This window comes from Balaenoptera musculus, chromosome 18 (genome assembly GCF_009873245.2).
Source record: "Balaenoptera musculus isolate JJ_BM4_2016_0621 chromosome 18, mBalMus1.pri.v3, whole genome shotgun sequence".
NCBI lineage: Eukaryota > Metazoa > Chordata > Mammalia > Artiodactyla > Balaenopteridae > Balaenoptera > Balaenoptera musculus.
Window position 1 is genome coordinate 43336125 of NC_045802.1, and position 7794 is coordinate 43343918.

Below are 7794 nucleotides of genomic sequence, written 5' to 3' on the forward strand. Positions count from 1 at the left end.
TTAAACAATATCTTGAATTTTATTTTTTTTAAGTTTTTTTTATTAGGGTATAGTTGTTTTATTCAACTTATAATAATTTAAATAATGAAAGCAGTGTTAAAATTAAACACAAAATGCAGACCAGACCTGAAAATTCTGAATGGACAAATCTATTTAAGCCACATAAGCAAAACTAAATATAACTTATTTCAACTTAGATTATTTCCTGTAAATGCCTCTGATAATTGTAAAAGAAACATGTCATATTCCTAAAAATGATATAAGACAATCAGTTTTAACCAATCCCTTCCCACCTGGAAACCCCCATTGTAATAACCAATCAGTCTAAAAGTTTAAACAATTTCCTCATTTTCACTTTATAAGCCATCCTGTAACGTCATGCACCTGAGCTTAATATCAGCTTTACATTTGAAAGCTTTCAGTTCATGAACTGTTCTTATATGCACAATAAAATTTTACTAAATACCATTTCACTGATCTGGTGGTTTTAATTTTGCCATTTCTAGGCTTTGGCAATAAATACTATTAGTTTGATACCATAAACAAATATTGTAAATATGTTCTATAAGTCAGGAATCAGGAACTCTTCTAGGTATGGAAACGTCCATAACCTATAGAGCTTACAGTGTGTGAGTGAGACACATCATATATTTAATGTTTACTTTTATATTTTCATACAATAATAATAAGTTAAGTAATGGTTAGTGTAATGTAAGCAACAAAGTAAGAGGGTAGAAAAAATAAAGATGCTATTTTAGTTAGTGAGATCAGTAAAGAACTCTGAAGAGTTGATGTTGTTACCGAGCCCCAAGCCTCCATACAGCTGGCCACATGACAGGCCAATAAATGAAGAGATGAGATGTTGGAGAAAGGAATAGTAACTTTATTCTGAAAGCCAGCAGATGAAGAAGATGGTGGACTAGTGTCCCAAAGAACCATCTTACTGAAGTTAGACTTCAGGCTTTTTTTATACTAAAAGGGGAGGAGGTGTGGCTGGTTGTTGCAAATTTCTTGGTGCCAGCCAGACCCCGGAGGGGGTGTGAAGATCCTTTGTTCTTGCAGCTGTCCACCTAGGTCTGATCATGATGTTCCTATAAACCTCCAACCAGACAAGTGTTATTCTCTGTTCTGCAACTTTTTATCTCTATACGAATGGACTCTTGAAGGTCAGAGCCCTGAGAATAGTCTATCATGTATATTTCAGGTTATAGGCAACATTCTTTCACAAAGGTACAGAGCCAGCATGACTAAAAACAGTCAACAGAACACAAAGATTAGAGCTAATGGAAGAGATCCAATAGGGAGTCAGGATTGTTCTTCTCTGTTACAATATTTACATAGAAACTTAAATGAAATGAGGAAACAAATCTTGAAAACCAATTTGTAAAAAGCATTACAGACCAAGGGATGAGCAGAGGGAACAGCAGGAACAAGGTGCATGATATGGAACAGGCTTATTGTGGATATGAAGCATCTTCTGTGACACAGACACTTCGCTGGTTGCTTGACCTATTTTGTTTCTGATATGCAGAAAGGCTCCCTGGCAGACTGATTAAACACTAAATCCCTGGAGTCAGAGAAAATTATATTCAAATCCAGGTTATAGCATTTATTAGATGTTTTCCCATTTGTGAAAGAGACATAATAAGAGTAGCAATAACATGGCACTATTGAACAAAAGCAAGAAAATGCAGTCCTTCCAATACTCAACATATAGTATATACTGTATAAAAATCAGCAATCATCACCATCATTATCATCACCTTCTATAAAGTATAAACTGTTAGTCCCATTCTCAAAATGGGAATATCAAAACTCAGATTTGTTTAATCTTGGCTGTTTTATTTGTGCTACCATACCTTCAAACAGCTTTTGTTTTGTAACTAATTTTATCCAGACTTTCCAGTAGCTCTTAGTGGATTAGTCTGCTACAAGTTATTTTTTTGTAACCAGAAGTCTCCCCGAGAGAAGATTTTAATGCTTAAAAAGAACACATATTCCATATAAGTTTAAAATACATTTGAACTAAAATGATCTCTGATAGTTGTACTTTTACTGCATATAATGCATGGAAACATTAAAACATTTCTATCAGTGTTTCAGAGTTTGGAAAATCTTGTTTCCATGGACAATGTGGTCCATCAAGAATCCAGTCTTCAAGGTCTCTGGCTCATTTTTTTTAAACATTAAGTTTCCTAAGAAAAAGAGTTTTTCACTTTTCACCGAATAGTTTTTATTATGTGTGAATAGAGTAAAACAAAATAATAACAAGAATTTAAAAATAATAATAATAATGAACTTGAGTGCTATAGGAATTAAAAGAAAACCACATAGGCCATCTCTTTTAGGAGTTATTCTTTCTTTATTGCCAGAGCTTCAAAGCTTTCTGAGCAATAAAATCTCTTATTCAAACATGAAGTTTCTGATCCTAGGGGAACACTTATCAGCAACACTTTTCCCCCATTGTGCATTTAATAATGACTCCTGATGGTGGCTGCATGCAGAATCACTAAACTTTTATTCCCCATGTGATAGCAGCTCCTGATACTCAACTCATAGTGGCTGCTCCTTGTAGCCCTCAGATGTTCTTGGTGGAAGCATATTCCAAAAGCTATTCTTGTTTCCTGGATCAGTTTCAAATGATAATGGCTTTTGGTGGCCATATTTGTTAGGGTCATGGTCCCTGCTAAGTCTTCTGTTGGCAGCTCTTGTGCCCTATTGTGCATGATGTCATAGATGAAAGGTCTCTGGAGATTCTCTGGGAAATAAAACATATTGTTTTACATTCCTATGCAATTCCTTAAACTTTGTTTTGTCTTCAGATGAGGGAGAACACAGATAACTTAATTCGTTTGGATCAGAACAGGGCACTTATTCTTATCCATTTTCCCTCACTGAGGTTGACGCTTACCTTGTTCCATACTTGCACTGTCCAAATTCAAAAATGAATGAAAGATTGATAAGTCACAAATACATTTAAACATCCAACTGGTAGGACTGAAAGGCACTTAGAAAAATCAGGTTCTGGAAAAGTAAGACATCTTATAGTTGTTCAAACAAAATATTCAAATAATGAAACTGCGTTACCTGGAATCATTTCTACATATTTCTATATAATTACACACGCATGTTCACATATGAAAGATTCTCCCTCACCACAGTTGGATTACTTCATGTACATGCCCAAGCATTTATAACTTAAAACAACATGTACATGCTAAGCTCCTCAGAATGATTCTGTATAATTCTTGCTTCAGCTTCTTTAACTTTCATTCACTTTTCAACCAAATGTAATTATTATTTTCAATACCATTTCATTAAAATTGTACTAACAAAAGCACCAAAAAAAAAATCTCAGTTTCTGAATTCTCACTTTACTTGACCTTAATCTTTTTTGACCCTCTCATTTTTTCTTCTGTAGTCTTCCTCCTACTTCTCCAGATTTGCTTTTCAGTCCTGCTTTGGGGAATGACCTTTCTGTATTCCCCCTTGTTATGGTCCTTTGCACCAAATTATTCTCTAGGGCCTTGGTCTGAACTCATCCTGGACTCTTATTTACTCCAGTTCATCCATATACCATTTTAATAGATATGTCTTTTTCTCCAAAGCCCACCTTTCTCCTCAGTGTCAGCCCCATAGAGCCAAATGACTGTAAGAACATTTGTTTCTATATGGCCCATAAGTACCTCAGACTCAATATTTAGAACTGAATTCATGGCTTTGAATTTTCACCGAAATCTGTAATTTTCCAGTAATTCCTCTGATCAAGATTTATTTTAATTGCTTATTTAATATCTGTATTCTCTGTTAGGCTTTAAGTACCATAAGTGCAAAACTCTTTTAGATTTATTTCCCAATATATGTCCAAATACAGGAATATTGTATGCCCTCAAAAACATTTGTTGCTGGACTATTACTTAAATTAAAAAGCTGACTTTGTCTTGCTCCAGTTAAAACATGAGTGATTTGCCATTAAAAAAAAAAGTGTCCAAATACTTCAGTAAGGCACACTTTTTCCCTCTGCAGCACCATTTCCCCCTTATTTCAAACCAGTCCTTTATACTCCAGTCATATATTCCAATTCTTCAAATATAGGATAATTCATTTTGCTTACTCTCAACATGAACTTCCTTATGGCTCCTTTAACCTTTTTCATGTCTAGTTCCATAATTTTCTAGACTCACTTAAAATATGGACTTTTTATGTAAAAAATTAATAAAGAGATACCTCAGTGAAAATAGAGTCAGGAACTAGAAGGGGGAGCTCTCATGTACTATGGTGATAGTAGAGACCAACAGGAAGGAAACATGGCTCCCTCTTCTTGCTGGCAAGAGCTCAGCCAATGAGAGATTGTCACAACTCAGCCAATGAAAAGCCATGGACTCTTTGTTTACTTTAGCCCTCCCAACTTCCTTTTCTACTCAATAAGAGTTCTCCTCTCCATTTTTGCTGGGCACTTGCATGTGGCTCATCATTGTGGCAGACCCTGAATTGCAACTTTCTGCTCCTCCAGAATAAACCTATTATTTTTTGCTGGAGAAATAACTGGCAGTTTATTTGTTTTAGGTCAATGTTTTGGTCATCCATACAGGATCCAGAGAAGACCCCCGATGACTCTGAGACTGTTGACTAAACAGGTGTGGTATCTGTAATGAGCTCATTGTTGCTCACTGAGTTGTACCTAGATCTGGAGGGTAAATTTTTCTCATGATCCAAGCTTTTGAACTCTTTACATTTTGAAGCTCTCTGGGTTTTAAACAAGATCTATTTTAAGGTTTTGTGCTTTCTGATTAAGGCCTTGTTCTCTATGTGAGTACTTGTTTGGCACTACAGCCTGATTATGACATCAGACTGTTCCATATGGTACTGGTTAGCCTTCAGCCCATAATTTTGTAATGGGGGCTGTTCTTCCAGAAACTGGTTAGCCTTCAGCCCATTCATTTGGGGACAGGGGCTGTTTCATTGAAACTGTGCTAAGCACAACTTTCAACCTGGCTTCCTTAGGACCAGACTGTTCATGTAGAACTAGCTAGTATTAGTCCTGCAGGCTGTTTGAATTGTTTGAGCTGGTCAACTACTTAAGCTGCTTGAGCTATTTAGGCTGTTTGAAATGTAGTCTCTTACTCTACAGAAAACCTCTGAGAAATGCGATCCCAGTTATCTAAATACTTTGAGGGTGGCCCCTAAGGGACACTGGCTGATTTTATGTTTGAGAAAAATAGTCTTTTCTCATGCACATTTCTAACTAAATGAATCAACCTGACCAAAGGCAATTTAGAATACCAATCACTATTATGAAGAACTTTTGAAATCCTCAAACTTACTATTCTTAAAACCAAATTGGACAACCACTGCTCTAAAATTCCCCAAACTGAATGGAATTCTATTCCAATTGGTAATATGAAGCTTGCAAACATTATCAGGAGCATAAAATATCTTCTCTGCAAATTAAGATTTTAAAGTTTTCTGAGGCAAACAATCAAAGAAAGATAAAATGACTTCTGAAGCCTCATACTTTTCTTCCCTGGTTTCTTTGTCTCAGGCTCCATCTCTGGTGCCATCTTATCTCTCTCCCTCAGCTCCTTGTGCTCCAGCCCTGCGTGTGGTACCATCTTCCTCCTTTCCTTTTATGCCACCTAAACCTCCTCTATGCCCTCAGGTCCCCCGTAGTAATTCTCTTGCCAAACTTCCCCTTTTCTCTGAAACTCTACACAATCCCTTTGCTTTTGAATTTATCAAAACCCGTCGCTTTAAAATTAAGCCTTCTGAGGATCCAGAGGCTAGACCCTTAATTTCTTACATTCCCTGGACTAAAGCTGAAATGCAAGCCATAGTCAAAAATCTTCCCAAAGTAACCAAAGGTCCTTATAGATTTGCAGAGGAATTTAGTTTACACATTCAGATTTATCAACCTGATTTCTCCAACTTATATCATCTAGTTCATATGTTGTCAATGAAGCCAGGCCCAGCATTGGATAAAATCAGCAAACTTGAAAAATCTTGAAAGGTCTCTAGAATTACAACTGGGAGATCAGCCCACTAAATTTATTATATGATCACATTCAGGCAATCACTAGGCACCTTCATGGAACAATTCCTAGAGATTTTCCAAAGCATGTTGGTTGGATCAAAATTCAGTGTTTTACACAAAAATATGATAAACCTGTTTATGAATGTTACAATTGCCTTTAGATTTTTTTTTAAAATTCTGTTCTTCTTTCAGATGTTGATTCCACCAGGGTAGCTTTTAACTGTATGTTTATTAATGGGCTGAATTGGGATCTTTCCCTTCTAGTAAAAAAGATCAGGATGGAATGGGAAACTGCCTACTTCAGATTCAGTTAATCTGACACACTAGCTCTTTCTCACTCTAGATGAGTCTCCTAAAAGGAAGAAAGCTAAAATTCTTAATCTTTGCTCCAGCAAGTGAAGGTCCCTAAACAAAAGCAAATCTCTTCAAGTTTCTGCTGCTTTTGCAAAGAACCAGGACATTGGAAAAGAGGTTGTTACAAATTTAAGCACTTCAGATGTCTTCAACCTTCTAACCAGCCTTTCCAACATCCTCCCAATTCTCAATGATGGGTATCTGAGGAAGAACAGGGACTCTTCCCAATCCTCCCTCTTAATCAGCTTGGAGAAACATTTCTCCAGATTGGAGATGAGTCTCTTTCAGTCCTAAATGAAATCAGAGCCACACTCTCAGTGCCCCTGCCTCAGAGTATGAAAACAGTTCAAATAGTGAGGATCTCTAATGAACCTCAAAATGTTGCTGCCTTTAAAGCTTCATTTTTGTTAAGGCCCTTTGATTATATACAGACACTTTTCTCCTTAGTTCTTCCACCCCTGTTCATTTATTTGACTGAGACTTCTTAGAGAAGTATCATGCCAGAATTTCTTTCTCCCCAAAGGGGGAAATAATTCTAAAAACTGACAGTAGTCATCAAATTAACCAGGTGAATTAAATGACCCTTTGACATCTTTTATTTGTTCCATGTCTGACGGTATTAGAGCTAATCCTGGAAACACTGATAATTTGTCCCATTGAATCAGCTACAACCTTCCTTATGGGCAAAATCTTCAATTGATGTTGGCCAAATTCACAGCGGCCATCCCATGAAGATTCAAATAGAACTCTCAAAATCTCTTCCCAGAACTAATCATACCTTGTAAGTATAGACACACTTCAAGGCATAAAGCTCACTATAGACAATTATATGGCTCAAGGACCCATTAGCCCTTGTACTAGGCCCTATAATACTCCCATTTTAATGGTGAGAAAACCTAAGGGCTGAGGGTGAAGGTTTGTCAAGGGCCTCAGAGAAATTGACAACATTGTTATCTCTCAACAACATGTTGTTCCTAACCCTCAAATGTTACCAACTTCCATTCCCACCTAAAGTAAATTCTTGACTGCAATTTATGATGTTCATTCTTTTGTATTTCAGTTGATAAAGCTATCCAATACCTTTCTGTCTTCTCTTGAAAAAAAAAAAAAAACGCACTTGGACAATAATGCCTCAGGGTTTTACTGAGAGGAGTTCTTGTTTCTCACAAATTCTGAAGGCTGAATTGGAAGGTATAAAATTTCCTTGAGGTTCTGCTTTGTTGCAATATGCAGACGATGTGCTTCTTTGTTCTTTTTCTCAAGCCACCTCACAGGAACACTGCATCCACCTGCTAACATTTTTAGCTTTATAGGGACATAATGTCATCATAAAAAGAAAAAAAATTGCAATTTGCCCAAACCCAGTTTCAGTATTTACAGCATCTGATATCAGAACAAGGGCCACAGAT